Source organism: Ictidomys tridecemlineatus, chromosome 8 (genome assembly GCF_052094955.1).
Source record: "Ictidomys tridecemlineatus isolate mIctTri1 chromosome 8, mIctTri1.hap1, whole genome shotgun sequence".
NCBI classification, from domain to species: domain Eukaryota; kingdom Metazoa; phylum Chordata; class Mammalia; order Rodentia; family Sciuridae; genus Ictidomys; species Ictidomys tridecemlineatus.
Genome location: NC_135484.1, coordinates 10350218 through 10369239, shown reverse-complemented (window position 1 = coordinate 10369239; position 19022 = coordinate 10350218). Strand labels below are relative to the sequence as shown.

Below are 19022 nucleotides of genomic sequence, written 5' to 3'. Positions count from 1 at the left end.
TCTATTGACATTTAACATATTCAAAATGTCTTAAACTGAGCAGGATTTAATTCATTCAAAAATAACAAGCATGAACTCATCATATGTTAACATAAATAATACATTTTTAATTTCTAAACTCCATTTTGACACAAAAAAAATGCAGAGAGAAGAGTACTATTACTTTATCCTTTTGCAAATCTCTTAATGTCTGGCCTCACGGAAGGGAGCTGAGTACCCACATCTGTTTCTGCACTTAATTTATTGCAATATTACATGTCATGTAGCCTCTGGGAAACTACCCGTACATTCATGACAGAAAGAGAGTGAAAGGGCAAATAACATCTCCATATTGTTATGATAATGGTTTGGACCTTATGGCCCCCTTGCAAGAGTCTTAGGGATCTCCAGAGATCCTGGAACCGCACGTTAAGATCACTGTTCTATACTGAGTTTCTGAAAAAGAATAAATTGACCATCTCGTGTTTACTGCATGTTAAACTCATCACCGCTTCAGATTCTCAATAGCAGCAGCATAACTGTGCATGGCAGGAGGGGGACTGTCTTCTGAGCTTATTCCTTATCCCACAGAAAAGCTGTCTTCTACTGTGCCAGTCCCTCCATCCACTGACGGAGCTGCAGCCAGGTTGGATCAGCATAGAGTTCTGGAACTCTGTTAGACTGGACGTGCATAGCAGAGAGAGAATCAGCTCCCAGGAGCAGAGCTGGCTGTAGACAATCAGAAGAAATCCATGTAAGGACCCAGATCATGAGTAGGTTGTACCAAATGCATTGAATCAAATGCTAGTTGGACGCATGGTACTTGATACTGATGCTTCAAAGGGAAAAAGGAAAATAATCTCTTACTTATTGCTCAGTTCCTAGTACCAAACACAGTACTACATAAAGGGTGCCCAATAAATACTGGATGATAGATGAGGGTATAGGTATTTGGAGGACAGAGAAAAGATCCAGAAACTGCCCCCAAGTAGGTAGCACACAGCCTACTGAAAAAAAAAAACATATATACAAATAATCATGAAACCTCGTAGCCAAGATGAGGCATGCAAACAGGTGTTCAACAGAATGTGATTTGGGGCAATTACTCATACACACGTCACCTTGAAGACTCTGAGACAAGGTAAGTGGTGGGAGCCAAGTTGAGGACTTCTTCCAGGGGGAAGAGAGCTGGCAGATGCCAGGCCCACATGTGGATGCGTGAGCACTGGCACATCAGGCAGGCACGTGGATAATGGTGAAGGACCAGTCCTTGACACTGGGTCGGCATCATGGCTTGGTTACCTGAACACCTCTACCATGTGTATCTTAGCTCAGGCTACTGTCACATAATGCCATAGACTGGGTGGCTTAAACAACTAACAAATATTTCTCACAGTTTTGGAAGCTGGAAGTCAATCAGGGTATGAGCATGGCTGGTTCAAGTGAAGGCCTGGCTTCTTGATGACCACCTTCTCATTGCATCTTCACATGGCAGACAGCAGAGGGAGGAGCCACTATTCCTATTTTAAGGCTCCACCCTCTGACCTGTGCACCATCATGGACACAGCCCAGCTGCAGGTGAAGGCCAAGAGAGGCAGAGGGAGGTGAAGGACCAGGCTGGGATTTTCTTCTGCTGCCCCAGTCTCTGCCACCTGCCTCCCTCTAGGCAGCTCTCAATAGTTAACTGCCATTCACACTGATAGCACGTAACCATTGTTAACTTTAAGTAATGTTAAAATAAATGAAGCAGCAGTCACATGCACAGCCCTGAGCCCAGCACCTCACTGGGACTCTCATCCGTACAGAAGCACTTTCCTGACACCATAGATGTTAAGGTTTGATGAGAGGTGCCCCTCAAAAGCTCCTGTGTTAATGCCAAAAAGTTTGGAAGTAAGCTGATTGGTTCTGAGGGCTATAACCTCATCCGTCCACCCCAGTTGCAATGGACTGACTGGGCGGTAGCTGCAGGCAGAGGGGTGTGCGTAGAGGAGGGGGTGCTGGGGAGGGGCCCTGTAGGGTGCCTCTTCCCCTTCTTCCTTCTCTTTTTGCTTCTGACCCCACCGAGAGCTGAGCCCTTTTCCCTGCTGGGTCCTTCCCCCATGGTATGCTGCCTCAGGACTGAGACCTCTGATATTGTGAACCAGGATAAACTTTTCCTCCTCTGAGTTGCTCTTGACAGGTAAGAGAAAGGCAAGAGCGGACCAAAATGGTAGACATACACTGGAGATCTGTGCAAATTCCAAAAGCCACCAAGGTTGGAAATGTTCTTTGAGTTGGAGCATAAATAGGATGAGAAAATTTGGGGTGCTGTTTGGAAAGAAACAATATGTTATTCTCAACCTAAAAATAGTTGGACTTATCATGGCATTATTGTTGTTGTTTTTTTTTTTATACACAGTTAAATCAGTTCTTTTGCATTTCCGGGTGTGGGGAAGGATATGCAAGCTGTAAATACAATCTAATAAGCTCAAATGTTCACCTGTAAAAGCAATTTTCACATCTACCTTCCCTAGGTCCCTTACCCAGAAACCAGAGCCACGCACACGTTTGACAATGAAGCAGGTTGAATGAACCTCACCGTGCTATAACCCAAGTAGGAACTCCCCAGCCCACGGAGGCAAGAGAAGAAAGAGTCCAAGTATTTGAACTCCATAAACACCCGCTGGGGTTTTGCTCCCATGTACTTTATCCAACAGTGCTGGCTTGCTGCCACATTGTGGAACCTTCTCGGGGGCTGCCCCACCAAGAGAAGCACCCAAGGCCTGGGGAACAGGTTCACTATGTTGATAACAGGAGCTGTGTTTTCAGAGCTTTGTAAGATGGAAGATCAAACCATGACACATACACACATTAAAAGGAGCTTATTGTCCACTAGGCGAGGAAACCCAACTGCCTCTGCCAATCTGGCTTCTCAGATTTGAAGATTGCTTTAAGAAATTCTGTCAAAATGCCCATCAAACACAGAATATAGACTTTTAAAAACTTTTTTTAGACAAACAGAGACCACATGGAGTGACATCAAGTCCATGGAGACAAAAGCATCCCTCAGTGGCTCAGCCCATCGACAAGCACGCTGACCTTCACCCATGTGCTCTGTTCCTCTAGAAAGAAGGAGGAGGCCAAGGCTCCATCTCAGTAAGAACTGCCACTAACCCGGAGGGCCCTCCACTTCCACTACACTCCACAGGCAAGACCCCGGTCCCCAAAGCTCAGCACCTTAAGAATTTAGGAGAATATTTAGGGTCACCCACAAGACGGGAAGAAAGAAGACAGAGAAGGAAGGAAAGGAATTCTTGTGAGAAACCTGAAAGTGAAGATTTTTGCCCTCTTGGGTGACCTGTGTCAGGTGTCTTTCCCAAGGCAAATTTCATCTCTGCTAATCCATAGACTAATATTAAAATAAATACAGCACACAGCTTCATATAACATTTCTGTCTGTGCGGTGATCCTTAAGACTGCATGTTTACCTAGGACTCCCACCAGACTTCCAAACTGGACCAGACCTCTCAACCCAAGAAAAGGTAGAACTGCTGTTTCCTTCATCGCACCTGCAGGCTGGGGGTCCTGCAGGCTGGGGGTCCTGTGCTGAGAGCCATAGCTGAGTCTGAGTCCGAATGACGCATGGCACGTAAGGGCCACCAACCGGAAATCCCTCCTCTGGCACTTCCTCAACCAATGGGAACTCTGGGAATCCCCGGGAGAACTCCAAAGTAGCAGGCCGAGGCGGACAGCAGGGGTCTAATATACACAGTTTAACATAACTATTATCATATCAATGGCTTGCTGGCGTCACCTCTCAACCACTCTGGCAAAAATGCCATGCGTCATTGGGACTCGGCTATGGCTCTCAGCAGTCCTGCAAGCAGGACTCCCTTTTGGCAGGTGGGCACGAAAAAGCCTCCCGTTCCCAGGATAGACTCAAGATGCTTTCAGCTCACTAAAGCTGCAGCACAGGAGGTAAGCCCTTAGGAGCCTCAAGAAGTACACGCATCTTCCACCTGAAGAAGGAGGGCGTGTCTAGACACCAGAGACACTTGGCTCAATTTTAAAGGTGGGGAAACAACAGACTTGCATGTCTAACTTCTTCAGCTCTGCTTCCCAACTCTGACCTGGTTTATAAGATCTAACTGAAACTGTGGGTAGAAACTTGAGGACACGCTTCCTGAAAGACATAGGAAACCACATTAGATTGGAAAGGATTGAAGTATCTTCCTTCTTGCAGAACTCTTAGACTTCTATATGAAATTTGGAAGAGTGAAACCAATTCTTGAAGCACTAGATTTGGGGTGGGGAGGAAGTAAACTTAATTGGCCTATCCAATTAGCAAAAAGAGTCTAGAAAAAAAATTAAAATCTAACCACAAAAAGGAGGAAGGAGGAAAACCTATCCAGACAGTGGAAAGACCCGTGGTCGCCAAACTCTGGGAAAAAGGCAGGGAACACGTGGAGCACAGGTAAGATTAGCCTGTGTAGGCCCCTGACATTACACAGTTCTCAAAATCCATAGAAGAGTAAGACACACAGAGCAGACCCCAATCGAACAAGGAACTTTAGTTAGTGAAATATATTCATGTTGGATAATCAGTTGTAACAAATGTAGCACCCTAATGCCAGATGTAACGATAAGGAAAGTTTGGGGTGTAGGAACTCTTCTTTCTGCTAAATTTTTAATAAATTAAAAACAACTGAAAAATTCTTTTAAATAAAGTCTATTCATGTTTTAAAGGGGTGGGGGCTAAAAGGAAAGGAAGATAGAAGTCGAGTTAAAAGACCAGTATATAATCCAGGTAGGAAAGAAACAGGTTACAATTCACTGTGGGTTGGACTAGAAGATGTCAAGGCAAGGAGTATGGATCAGCTGGCCGGTGCCCTATGCAGCATATTATATAACTCTTCCTGGGTTTATGGGCTGCCTCCAGGATATGTGAGTTCAGAACCAGAGAGCAGTGAGTGATACTTTGTGTATCTTTATCAGAGCAATAATATTATCAATCAATACACGAAAGAATAAAGAAACATATGCCTCTCGACAATAGTGGGAGTGATGCAGACTTCATGACTACCTTGCTGTGGCCTGAACATTGGGGTGTGTGTGTGTGTGTACATAATAAGGAAACTTAAAGACCAGTCATTTAGATAGCTGGCAATTTCATTGCTGGATTTCTTGAACTCCAGGTAGGCAAGTGTCATCATCATTATTGACACACACAATAATGGGCCTAAATTTCTGAATTTGATAGACATTTTTAGAAATCTAAATTAACTATATAGCATTACAGCATGAGACAATATTTCCTTTATTTCGACCTAATTTTTTTTAATTCCAGTGTGAAATTTCTGTAAAACCTAGATAGCCAGTTTCCTCCGTTTATTAGCAATGATAGATAACATTTATTGGGAGCTTAGTCCAAAAACAAAGCACTGCTCTAAGCAGCAGAAACGGGTAGGCAGGTAATTCTACGGATGAGCAATTCCTGTCTTATTCTCACTTCAGAGGAATCTCCAAAGAATAAGAGAGATGTTTTTCCTTTCCTCTTTCCTCTCTGCCTGGTGTGGGGCAGGGGTGTGTGTTGGTCGGCTTTTCAATGCTGTGACCAAAATACCTGACAAGAATAACTGAGAGGAAGAGAGACTGGTTCTGGCTCCTGGTCCCAGAGATTTGAGTCCACGGCCATCTGATTCCACTGCTGGGGCCTAAGGTGAAGAAGGACATCAAGGCAGAATGGCAGGGAAGAGGGAAGCTGCTTGGCCAGAGAGCAGAGAGAGAGAAAGAGGGAGGGGGAGGGGGAGAGGGAGGGGGAAGGGGAGGGGAGGGGGAGGGGGACAGAGAGAGACGGGGAGAGGCAGGGGAAGGTAAGCCCATCCAGGGCACACACCAGTGATCTACTTCCCCCTCCTGATAGTCCATCCAGCAATCAAGGGTCTAGTCCACTGATGAGGTCAGGGTCCTCGTGATCTGACCACTTCCCTTAGGACATTGCTCTGTTGGGGACATCTGAGACTTTGGAGATCCAAACTACAACAGGGTGTGTGGCAGAGGGGACTTTGACACTCCCCCGTGTGAGAAACACCGGGCAGCCAGCCACCTGGGAGATGAGCTCCCTGGCTTTGCTGGACAAGTACAGCCTAAAGCGAGACATGAGGCCACTGGAGACAGAGGGGCCCCACCAGGGAGAAGAGGAAGCTCCAGAGAAGGGGAAATGGAGGAGGGTGAGAAGGGAGAACCCATAAGGGGCCAGAGCCATGCACAACCCTGAGGAGGCTGGACAGAGGTCCTGTGGAGACTGTCCATGAAGAACTGGTGGCTGAGAAGCTGGGTGAGGGCTCTGCACCCCTCAAAAAGAACAGGGAAAGGGGATAATTAACTCTGTGAAATGCAGGCTATGTCAGACTAATGGAGCCACGGTCATCTTTTCATCACAATATGGAATACTTGACTGTTGAGGGCCACAGCCCAGTCGGAATGGCCCCTGGCCTTTTGCCAGAAGTAATGGCTGTGAGGCGAGCCATTAAGATGATGATTAAGTTAAGCTGTGTATAACTGCTGTGACTGGATGATGCTGGATTGAAACAGGCTGTGTACTCAATTGTATATAGACCCCTGCTGCCTCAGGCACCCGCTACTTTGGTTCTCTTGGGGATTCCTGGAGAATTCGGGTTGGTTGATGAGGTTCTGGTGGAGGGAGTTTGTTGGTGTGGTGTTCCTGGAAGGGCCGCGTGGGTGGCATTTGCGTGAGTTTGGAAATAAAGTTTGTTCCTGTTCGAGTGGTTCATGATTTGTGCCCAGCCAGACTGCGGCACTTGACATAGGCTAAAGAAAAATATGTTTACTTAGCTCACAGTTTTAGAGGTTCAAGGGCATGCACTGGTACTGGCTCTGTTTTGGTGCCGGCGCTATGGGGAACAGTAGAGGGTACATGGCAATGGCTGGAGGATATGTCACGAAACGCAAGTGATTATGTCTCAGGAGCAGAAAGGACTGGAAGGGCCAGAAGTGGTCCTATTATAACAACCACCTCATGAAAACTTAAGGGGTATTATGTGAACCCCTTTCCAAGAGCACCTCCCAACAACTTAAGGACCCCGACTAGGTCCCACGTGCCAAAGATCCACCATCTCCCAGTAACCCCACTGAGGACGAAGCCTTCCATCACAATGGACCCTCGGGGACACTCAATTCACACCTGAAAGAGCAAAAACCATTCCTTCTCTGCATATCAAAATATGCAATAAAATTTAAGGACAGAGGAGAAGAGCCACCAACTTGGGTTGAGATATCTCACGGGCACTGTTGGGTCAAAGGCTTTGGAGCTCCTTCTCTCTTTCCCAGCACCCTGTATGCCTGGAACTTTGATCTCTGGATGGAGGAAAGCAACCAGGGCAGTGCTGGGGCCAGTCCTGCTGCCTCGTAAGAGCCAATCGCTAAACTGCCAGGAATTTTGTGGGATAGCCGTGAAACACAGTCATTACTGAAACTTAACTCATATAAACTTAAATAAAGCACATTAAATAAAGCACATGAAATAATCAAAACGCATCACTTCCGAAGTATTTGACTGCATGTTACTGTTATCTGTTCTTGGTGTTATTTCTCTTTTCTATATCTGAAAGGTGGAAACACTAGAATGGGGCATGTGATATTTTGGTTTATAATAGGAAAGACATATATTTGGTCTTCCACATGCTCCTGGCACAGAGCTCCTAAAACCCTTGGTATTTCCTAAGTGACAGGAGCATCTCTTATTATTCACTTGAGTTTATGTTAATGAGGTGGCTTCAGCCAAGCCCCTAGATAACCGCAGGATGGGGGCCAGTTGCCTGAGGAATCCTCCCTATGATTAGAAGTGGGAGTTTTTAGCCCCCACCCCAGCCCTCAAGAGAGAGGAGAGGGACAGACAGCAACTTAGTCACCAGTGGACATGATGTAATCAATCACACCTCATATAAAACCCCCATAAAAACCTCAAAGACAGGCTGGTGAGCACAAGGACATGCTGGAAGAGGGGCCCTGAGACCCCACACCCCAAGCCCATGCCTTGCCCTGAGCATCTCTTCCACCTGGCTCTTCATGAATTGCATCTTTTTGTAAATAAACCAGAAATCTAGTAAGTAGACCATTTTTCTTTAATTTATGGGTGTTGAGTTCTGTGGACTATTCTAGCTGAGGAGGGGATTGGGGGGAACGTCCAATGTAAAGTCAGTAAAGCACAGGTGACAGCTAGAACTTGCTGATATGTCCAGATAAGGAGTGTCCGAATAGATGTCAGAATAGACCCAGTAGGTGTCCACCAAGAAATATATAAAATCCCACATTATGATTTGGATGTGAGGTGTCCTCCAGTTCCTGTGAGAGATAATGCAAAAATTTTCAGAGATGAAATGATTGGGTTATAAGAGCCTTCACCTAATCCATGCATTAACCCACTGATAGGGATTAATAGGTGGTAACTGAAGGCAGGCAGGGTGTGGTTGGAAAAGCTGGGTCACCTTGAAAGGGTAAAGTTTCTAAGCTGGAAGGCTTGAATTAAAATGTAAAAGATTAGGTATTATTGAGTTCCTCTGTTACACCCAGATTCCTGAGATAGTTAAAACAACGCCTTACTAGCCATTTAGCCTAGGGCCCTGTGCAGTTCGTCACAGGGCCCGAACCAATCAGTTTGAATGTGTAACCCGCTTAGGAATGACCAATCACCCCTGCCCCACCTGTTCCCGCCAATGAATGTGCCAATCATGTGTCAGAGTTGTTGTTCAATTTCCCCGCGCCTCATGATGATTTGTTCTGATGTATGCAAAGCCCACCGCCCTCTCCAAAAAGTGTACTTAAGCTCTGCTTGACCTTTGCTCTGGGCTCTGGGCTGCTCTCCCTCCTTGAGTGAGCACAGAGTCCCAGCGTGCTGGAATGGATCCCCAATAAATATCCCCTCTTGCCAATTGCATGGAGTCAGTCCCTTGGGTGGTCTCTCCCTCAGACGTTTCGCCAGACCCTTACAACCTGGGGGCACACCTTTGGGGTTTATATTTTGTCCCTGGTGAGCAGAGCCCTCTCTCTGCCTCCTGTTGCCATGTCCTGAGCTGTTTTCCTCCCCCACACTCTTCCGCCATGATGTCCTGCCTCACCTGGGATCCAGAGCAATGGTGTTGGCCAACTATGGACTGAGATCTCTGAAACTGTGAGCCCCAGATAAATTTTTCCTCCTCTAATTTTTCTTGTCTAGTCTTTTGGTCATAGTGACAAACTCATGACACATCTGGAGTCAGAAGTGAAGAAAGGGAAACAGTGAGGCACACCCTTGCCAATTCCCATGCAGTGACGTCACACTGGTAGTTCACGATCAGCCTGGATGTGTGTTTATACCACAGAATCAGCAAACCCTCAAATCAGGGTTTGGATCATTGTTCTAGACCAGGAGTAAGCAAACTACGGCCCAGGAGATAAATCTAGCCATCACCTCTTTTTATAAATAAAGCTTTGTGGGAACACAATGATACCCACTTATTTACACACCTCCTCTGCTGCTTTTGCCACTTTTCCTACAGCAGGTGAGTAGTTATGCAAAGACCACATGGCCTGCAAAACCTAAGGATATACTACCCAGCACCTTACAGAAGAAATTCCTCATCTTTGACGTAGACTTAAGAAAGTAATGAACATTGTGCATAAATATGTACAATTATTCCATGTTAATTTCAAAATGTTTGAGGAGAGAGAAATGTTAACTACCCTATTTTGGTTGTTCCACATTGCATGCATGTATCAAATTATGACACTGTTCTCCACAAACTTGTAAAGTTAAAATAAAAATCAATTTTTTAAAAAGTGGAGAAAATGCTAATAATGCAGATCAAACCATGAAAGAGTATTGTAACTGTGGCCTGTAGCTGTGTTTGAACAGCACAAAAAATTAAAAGAAATGTTCTTCCTATAATCAAAACTATTATCCAACTCAATAACGAAGATGTTCACATCTAGTGATGTTGCAGACTAATGAAGTTCTCAAATATGTCTTTATTATTTCACTTCCATATAACTCATTAACGTAAATGAAAATATCAACCATCTGTATGAAAATTACACTCAAAGAGCCAGTTGTTCCACATTTAACGAGCTCATCACCAAATTCAACTGATCGCGCACCATTGAATTGCATACCATTTTGGTGCCTTTTCAGCCGAATCTGTTTGGTTTTCAAAAAAAAAAAAAAAAGGAATCTCACACATCTTTTGTAATTGATTTGGGCATGTTCATAACCTGCCACAGTTACTGTGCCATGAAACTACACAACAATGTGATGATTCCTAGTTTACCAACCCCAGCCTGTGGGTGAAGGAATAGACAGGTTAGGATGTAAATCTAGACCTACATTCACTTGACAAACATGCATTTAGTAGCCAATGTTTGAGAAAATACATTATAATTTTTAATAGATAACTGTGAACTCAGTTACACTTTCAAATAAGTTTATATTATATTAACTGGAATCAATATACAATGGGAAAAGTAGTGTATAAAACATCTCCCATTCTGTAGTCAGCGTTGGGAATGGATTCACACGCCCCTTGTGGAACTGAGTAGCCAGTTCTCAGGGCTCATCTTCAAGCTGCCTTTGCTGAGATACCAGGTTCCCCACTACACACTCGACCCCAGATGTCGCTCCCTCCCCCGTGAGCCCCATGCTCTGTCTTTCTGGGGTACAAGTTGGCTCCATCAAATCCCACCATGCTGGATGCACAGTCTGGTACTCACATGATGTCCTTCCACACCTTGGGGATTTCCCAGGGCAGCAGTGGACGCAGGCAGGGTCCCTTGCAAAGGCTCAGCAGTGAGAGACAGCGGGCCCACAGTCTGTTACAAGCAGGTTGGAGTGAAGGACTTCACAGGGAGAGCTTAAAACCTGGACTGGTTTTAAGCTGCTAAATCACACACCCTGACTCATGGGGTTTTGTTGTTTTTGTTTTGAGGTGATGTCATAAATACCTGTAAAGGACTAAATCCCTCCCCATCCTAACCTCCACCCTCACCCCAGAGAAAAGGAGGTTGAGCCCAGGCCAATGGTGGGCCAAGACCATGCCTGGAGATCCCTGAGGGGAACCATACCCGAGGACAGCAGAGCAGAGTGACTGGGAGCTCCCACCAAGAGGTCAGCAGGGAGTCCAGTGGTTACAGACCAGGGGAGGCTGGCCTTATGCACAGCCACAAATCCAAGGCCAGGGCTGGCAGAGGAAGGACCACAGCCAGCAGGGCACTGCTGCTGACAGTCCACAGTGGCGTGCCATGGGGCCTACAGGGGCTCAGTGTATACAGAGCAAAGATACAGACAGGAATGATAATCATGCTACCTGAGAGAACAAAATATTCAGTCTTTCTCTTCTGCTTCGTGGTCTTGATGACAGTGGACTTTAAAACCCACAATAAACTCCGTACAATGCTTTAAAGTGCACAGATTGTTAATTCAAGAAGCAAATAATCTGGACAAAATCCCGAGGAGGGGAAATCACAGGTTCCTTCACATCTGGACCTTCAGCTAGCCATGCCCCACCAGGTGTGTGACCTAACTGACCAGGGCTTCTCCTGGTGGCAGTGAAGTCCAGGTGTGATTGGCTTACTGCAGACAGACGGGGAGTATTCCCATCCACCACCCTCACCATCGACCAGGGGACGCAGAAGGATGCCTGGAATGACCATCTTGTGCAAAATTCAGCTCAGGTTTTGGCCCTTGCAATGAGCAAACATCCCATCAGAAACAATTCTGTGCAAGGAGCTATACCTATCTCAGACACAGCCCACTCAGCAAATCCCTATGCGGCCACTTATGGTCCCACAGGCTCCTGACGTTATACTAAAACCACTTTCAGAGAATTGCCAGTGACCACCTTATTGCCAAACCCATGGGCTCCTTTCAAGTTCCCGTTCCCCTTGGTTACACTAGACTGCCTCTCTTGCAAACAGGCCTTCGTCAAAAGGAAAAACAAAATGATTTGATACCTACAATATGGAGATGGGGGAGAGGCATGGGGCCAAGACAACATTAGTATTTTGTGTGTCTAGAATGTGTTGCCAAAACAAAAGCTGGGAAGCTGGAAGAAGCTGGTTGGTGGTGGTGGGGGGGGGGGTTAAGTATGTTCAGCACATGGAGGGCCGAATCCAAACCCAGGTAGGAGGCTATCTGTAGTAGAAAGAGTTGGTCCCATTCTGCAAAAGAAGGTGGCTGCAGAGACAAAAAATACAGGCCACCCTGAACTGAGCTTCCCTCCCCAATCCCAGCCCCTGACACTAACAAATGTTTTTTGAATGGTATTTTCCAATTCAAAATCGGCTCCTTGGTGATTCAGTTCTAAAGCACTTTGCCTGGCACTCGAGCCCTGTTTCTCTAATTTTCCCACAGGATGGCTCTGCTCTGCTCAGCTCACTCCCTCCAGTAGCTCAGCCTTGCCTTGGGCCCAGCCAATGCCGCCATCTTCAGTGGTCACCCCTTTTCCCCAACCTTCCCCTCACAGCTGTCCTCATCCTCCAGCTTTCTCTCATTTCCTTGCCTCTTTATCAGGTATCATGAGGAGCACATGATCATTCTGTAGACACCTCATGCTTCCCCTTACGCATGTCTGTGCACCCTTCTCTGGACCCCACTGGCAGGAGGGCATGCCTTTCGCTGCTTTCATGAACTTCTGAATGACCCAATATAGAGCAAGTCTGGAATATGTTTGTGATTGATGGAGGGATTGCCTGAAACAGAAAACACACCTCCATAAAACCAGGCCAACTATTTGCAGTATCAGTTTCTCTCTGCAAATTGCTCGTGATGGGGGTAAAATACGCATACCATAAAATTTACCATTTTTAAGTGTGCACACTTTAGCAACATGAAGTATGGCCATCACCACCACCCACCTCCACCTCATCCCAAACTGGAATCTGTGCCCATTTAACACTAACCTTCCGTGCTCTTCCCCAGCCCCTGGGAAACTCCATTCTACTTCCTTTGTGGCTCTGACTCAGATCAGTGGAGTCGCAGTGTTGGTCCTCTTGTGACAGGTTTATTTCACTTAACGTGGTGTGCTCCAGGTGATCGTATGGTCTTTTAACTGGTTCCCAGCAAGACTTACACTTAATTCATTTCTAAATATTTGGCAATGGGTATGGCATGAGCATTGTCCACAAGGCAAGAAATGGAGGTCTATCCAAGCAGGAGGCAACCCCAGATGACCCATTCCAAGCCTCACCTTCACCAAACTGCAATCCCTACACCATTCCTCAGAAGCGGGTCCGTTTGAGAACACGAGCAACACTGTGTCTTAAAGCAACACAGGAGGAAAACAGCTGTGTGCAAAATTCCTGCTCGTCTCATTGAATCCTCCCCATGACTCCACGGCTTAGACCTCTGTTCATTCCCAGTTAGAGAGAGGAAACTGAGGTTAACGAGGCCAGGTCATTTGCCCCAGTCATAGCCAGGTGGAACTGGAAAAAACACCCAGATTGATGCCTGTGTGACCCCAAATGCAAGCTCCTCGACACCCACCGTGCAGGGCAGAGGAGAGCAGGGAAATCAACCGGGTGCTCCTGAGAGCAGTATTTAAGAAAAGAAGGCTGAGAAGGTGACTTTAAAACAGTCTCAGTGTGTAGATTGTGATCAGACTGTTAAAGCCTTTCTAAAGGCAGAAGAACAAACGGGCTTCCACGGTAACAGGAGGAATTTCATTATTCAATGGGTCGTGGTTGGGGTGGTGAGTCCCCCCCACCCAGGGGACCGAAGTAGGAGGAGGAGCACAGAGGGGCTGCGCTGTGTCTCCACGCAGCCTGCCCGAGGCAAGGAGCAACGGGGTGATCTCAGGGCTCCCCAGCACGCAGTCCCCGAGGGAACACTGGAAAGCCTTTGAGTTCCTGGAAGAAGGTCCTGGAAACAGGAGGAGGTGTCATAAATATGCATGTGCGCCTCCTCTGCTGTTCCCATTAGAGTCCTACCGGGTGAGGCACATGTCTGACACTCTCAAAATTTAAGGGGCAATCTCCCCTTTGATAGCGGTCCATTCTGCAGCGAGCCAACTCTCAGGCTACCTCCAACCGCCGACAAGCACACCTTCCCACGCACGCAGGCCATGGGTGGGTCTGCCTTCAAGTGAGCGTTTCACTGAGCGGCAGAGGCCAGCTTTTCACCTCCATGTCTTTCTAGCTGGCTCTCTGTGGGATGCCTCAGAGGCTGAGTCTGCTGAGGTACAGAAACAGTAAAACCCAGTGTGCTTTCTGGGGCAGATTCACTATGAAGCCATCTCCTTTCAGGGTTTGTCTGGAAGGAAAACAGAAATCACGACCATTGGGCGGCAGGAGGCGTCTAAACATGGCAGGACTCTTGGCGACACGTCCATGCTCAGATCTGAGATTTCCTATAGCAGATGTATGTGTGGCCTCTGTCTCATACGCACTCTGCCAGGGCTACATGCCTTGATGGTCCCGTTCAGTCTCCACTCCTCTTGTGGTTTTAAAGAGACCCCATCGAGGTCCACCTCCCTCCGTTAGGTTCTTGCTCTCTTAAGGTCGTGTCATGCTCTTTCGGATCTGCCTTCACCACTGGGTTTTCCACGGCAGGATCCTCAGCAGAATGCGAAAGGCTCTGTAAGCTGAGTGCATTCTGTGGATTCAGGGATGACTTCATCGTAGGGAATATCCAGGGATTTTTTGGTCTAAAAATGTTATTTCATAGACAGTAATCATATTAACATCTGGATGGATTCAGACTGGTGTTTGCTAATCTTGGTACAAAATGGAACTGGCCCCAAAGCATTGATAGCTATTGGGAGGGGGGCGGGGTTGGCGCATTTCTATGAATATCAAAATGTGGAAGTTCTATCTTCTAAACATACAGCTAACCTACTTCCCAAGATCAATGCCTTCCTGGTACTCATGGGCCTTTTACCAACGACTGTAGCCCTTTTTAGTTCACATTCAATGTATTGATGAATGCTATAGGAGGCTTTTGATCTATTGGGATTTTTGTATTAAAAGGAATGAGAATATATTCACACATGGCCACCAAAATCTTCCTTGGTCCCATCAATTCAGTTATTTCAGTTTTTCTCTGGTCCATGAGGTCCAGGACAGAACCATGGGGAACTCCTAATGATACCGTGATACACACTCACCACAAAAACAGACAGAAGGTCAGGACATCCAATCTACTAGACGGTCATTCCTCCGCGGGTAAGTCCTGTGCCTTCCTCCCCCAAGAAGAAAACTCACACTCACACCGTGCTACACCATCAGGAGGCTGTTTTCCAAGTCCCTGAGTTAAACAGGTGAAAAGAGTCTCCCAGAAATTCACCCTAAACCACTACACAAGCCAAACCTAAAACCCACAGTTCTTCTTCCTGGAGTCCCTGGTGTCCTGCTGCTGGTGGACATCAAGACTCCCAAAGAGGACATCATCTGCTCTAGGGTAGCACAGCAGGTATGCGGTGACCAGCTCTAAGCAGCAGAGGAGAACAGGGACAGAAATAAGACATGAGTTTGCAAGTCTTATTTTATAAGTTTTACAGTCCTCTTGCAGTTGACGATAAAATGGACCAAAAAGACACACAAACCTCTTAAAGCCAGAGGAAAGCCGGTGGAGATAGAGAGCATGACTTCCCTGGACAATTAGGTTACCTAAAGAGACGACATCAGTCAGGAGGAGTCTTTCTGGTGGAAACAGGGAGAAAGGGCAGCCTCTAGTCCTGCCCGAGTGAGGGGCAGCCTGGCCCAGGGACACAGGCAGCCCCAGGGCACATCACCTTCTCAGTGGAAGATGCAGGAGTTGATTCTCAGAGCCTGATGCCAGATGCACTCAAAATCTTTCACCAGGGTCCCAGTTGGAAGTTCATGGTCATCCCTAACCGTGTTATAAAGTGGCTTCCCAGCTCACACACACATTTAAAAGCAATAAATCGGCACTTGGGTGTACACAACAGTCTTTTTGGATTTGGATAATGTTGGTCATCCCCATAAGTCAGATCCAGTGAAAAGCGTCTTCTCTCATCATTCATCCTACCATTTTTTTTAACCTGATGGCAAGCATTATGTACAAAAGTAGGTAAACAGTTAGAAGGCCCTTCAGTTACGATGTGTGAAACAGCGTGAGAGCAATACAAGCCCAACAAGGAGACTACAAATAAGGGGCCAGGGTCAGGCTCAGAGTTAGAGCACCAGACTAGCGTGTGCAAGGCCCGGTTCACTCTCAGCATCACACACGCCTACAAGCACACGGAATGCAAACAGACTCACTCCACTTGGAGAAGAAACGTTAATTAAATATTTTGTTGACTGGTGTGTAGACAGCTTGAGGGCAGAAGTGGGGGTTTTGTATTTTATATGTTTGTTTTCTACAATGCCTGACCCAGTTCTAGGCATATGAGTATGCAAATATTTGTTAGTTTATCAAGCGAAGGAGCAACTGCAGTTGAACAACACAGTGAAGCCCCTTTGTGACACACACCAAGCTGAATGCCAATGTGCCCAAGAGGGGACTCCCCAACATGCCCTGGGCCACCAGCTCACTTCTTCCCTCCACACTGTCTGTGGATCCCCAGGGAAGGGTCTGAAAGCTGAGGGAATCCTTGGGACTTCCAGGCTCTGCCCATGAGCTCAAGGCTCACTCGACTCCTGAGGTCACCTCTAGGGAGGCGCCGACTCCGTGGTGACGAAGCATCGTCAGCGCTCTCCCCCTGCTCGCTGGGCAGGCAAAGATTTTTCATTTCATACATCATTTACAGCTTGCTGCTGTGATTCTACCAAACCAGTGGGCTTTATCAAGTTAATGAGCAAGAAAAACATATTTGGTGAGTGTGTTAATTTTTTGAAAGTTCTGCAGAACCCAGGACATTAGAAATCATACACAGGGCAGCTGCACCCACCGGGGAGTCCCCCTCCCCAGATTCATTCCACCGAGCGACAGGGTCACCTGGCTATTTACAAGTAAGTCAGCACATGCATCTTAACAGAAATTGAACAGGAAATGTGTCACTTATTTTGTCTTCTGTGTTGTCTATATGGGTGATATCTGGGACCTCGGGCAAAAGGCACCAGGGACCCAGTTGAGTTTTACAGACCAGTCTTTGCAGGTGGGAACAGTTCCCAGACAATGAAGGTCAAGGGGAAGAAAGCATACTGAACTCGAGTGTCAGGATTTCCAAAATGGATATGAGATCATCTGTCTAAAGAAAGATACAGTAACAAAGGTAAAGCCCAGGCATTTGGATGAAATTGCTGTCAGAGGAGCAAATAAGAGACCCCAGTAAGTCTTCAATTATTAAAGGGTCCTTTTAGAGTTCTTATTCTTATCTATCAAACTCTCCTAAACTTCAAGTTGGTTAAATACATCTCAGAATTAATCTGCCCGTGAAACCACTGAACCAGAAGAGTCACGTTACATTTTATAGTTTCTGTCTTTGAGTTTCAGCTTAAGTTAGACACATGAGATTGATCCCCAGCAAGGCCCTGGGGCTAGCAGAACTCACACCCAGAACTGAATGGGGCTGGTCTTATTTTTCTCAGCCCTTTTCCATGTATAGGAGAAGTGTTGTGTCTTATTAGACACGGGAAATGTTTGCAGCACTATTAAATTGCAACTAGGTGAACTGAATTGAATTTTAAATTGAAACACCAAATGATAGCTACTGCTTCGGAATATCATCCTCTCTACACAAATTGATAATGGATAGGGGCAACATTTTAATGCGTTATAAAATTCATTTAGGGTCAATTTTTGAACTCCTACCTATCACAAAGACTGCCACCTATAATCACTCTCCTTTCTCTCTCTCTCTCTCTTATGCACATGCGCACACACACACACACACACACACACACACACATTCAAAACTCCCAGAGAGCTGAAATAGAGGAAATCAGATTAAATAAATGGCATAGGAGATAGAATGCTTTTGCTGAGAACTGTTGTGCTACACGGGTTGTTTTCTGGATAAGACAAAATGCAAAACAGTCTATTTCAGAGAAGATACAAAATAAGTATCACTATTTTGGGGAGGAACATAATTATGTTTTGTTGGCGAATATAAACCCAGGAAACATGTTTGCGTTCTGATATTTAATGTCATTTTTCTGTTCCTCTCACTATGGTGGTGATAAACCCCCACTTAACAAAGAGCCCCGTTTTCAGTAACTGAGGCCGGCTCACTCCATATGCAAGAGGGGTCCGGTGCCTGGGGATGTTTAGGAATATCAGTCTTTAAGAAATGTCTGAATTTGCAAATAGTTTTTGGAGATGGAAAGAAGCAAGTTGAGAAGAGCAGCCCACAGATCGAGGCTGGGAGGCGAGTTGGCACAGCTGGTGGTGTGGTCTTCAAGGACCCCCTCAGCACCCCTCACGCTGTACTCTGTAGCCTCTCAGCAACCAGGCCACCTCCCTGGGCCGTACCAGCGTGCAGTTAGGCCAAGAATGCTCGGTATTCAGAACCCAGAAGGAAGCACCAGATGTCCCCAAGGACCACCCTCGGGCACTGAGTCGCCCCCACCTAAGCCGCGGACTCGCCTTTCTCAGCTGCAATAATAGATCCTGTCGTCCTCACTATAAAAGACCTGGCCAGACCACGCCCTGAAAAAATCTCAGGAGTCCCAGCAGACCTCAGGCTCAGCTGGGGAGAAACAGTAGTAGACAAGGGGCGGAAAGAGTCAGGCAAGAGAAAGCTGCTTGGGGCCAGCCTGCAGTAGGAAAAGAACATTCTGGAAAGGGTGGATGAAATCCTCCCTCCCTCACAGCAGCCCAGGTTTTAAAGGCCACCTCTCTGATGATTGTGAGGCAGCTGTTGACCCTTCCCAGGCGGCTACCAGCTAACACTGTGGGGAACACACCCTAGGTGACCCCCATGACCCACAGCCTCACGTAATCCACCTTCAGGTGAAGTGGCCTGGGACTCACATCTAGCCTGTAGAAGATGGCAGAGGTGTTGGACAGCCCTTCCTGAGACTGTGTCACCTTCTGTGGGACTCCACTTTAGCAGACTGGAGCGAGAGCCTTTTACTGGCTGTGGTAGATACAGTAACGGTCCCTAGACCACAGA

The 19022-nt window shown here is 46.6% G+C and overlaps 1 long non-coding RNA gene across 1 annotated transcript in view; it reads right to left on the bottom strand.

Annotated features, from left to right (window-relative positions):
* Window positions 1–12215, bottom strand: part of LOC144365984 (uncharacterized) — a 40307-nt gene extending 28092 nt beyond the window's left edge. The window contains exon 1 of the long non-coding RNA XR_013424733.1: window positions 10723–12215. This is a non-coding gene — a long non-coding RNA (uncharacterized LOC144365984). The remainder of the gene's footprint in view (window positions 1–10722) is intronic.
* Between the last annotated feature and the right edge of the window lie 6807 nt (window positions 12216–19022).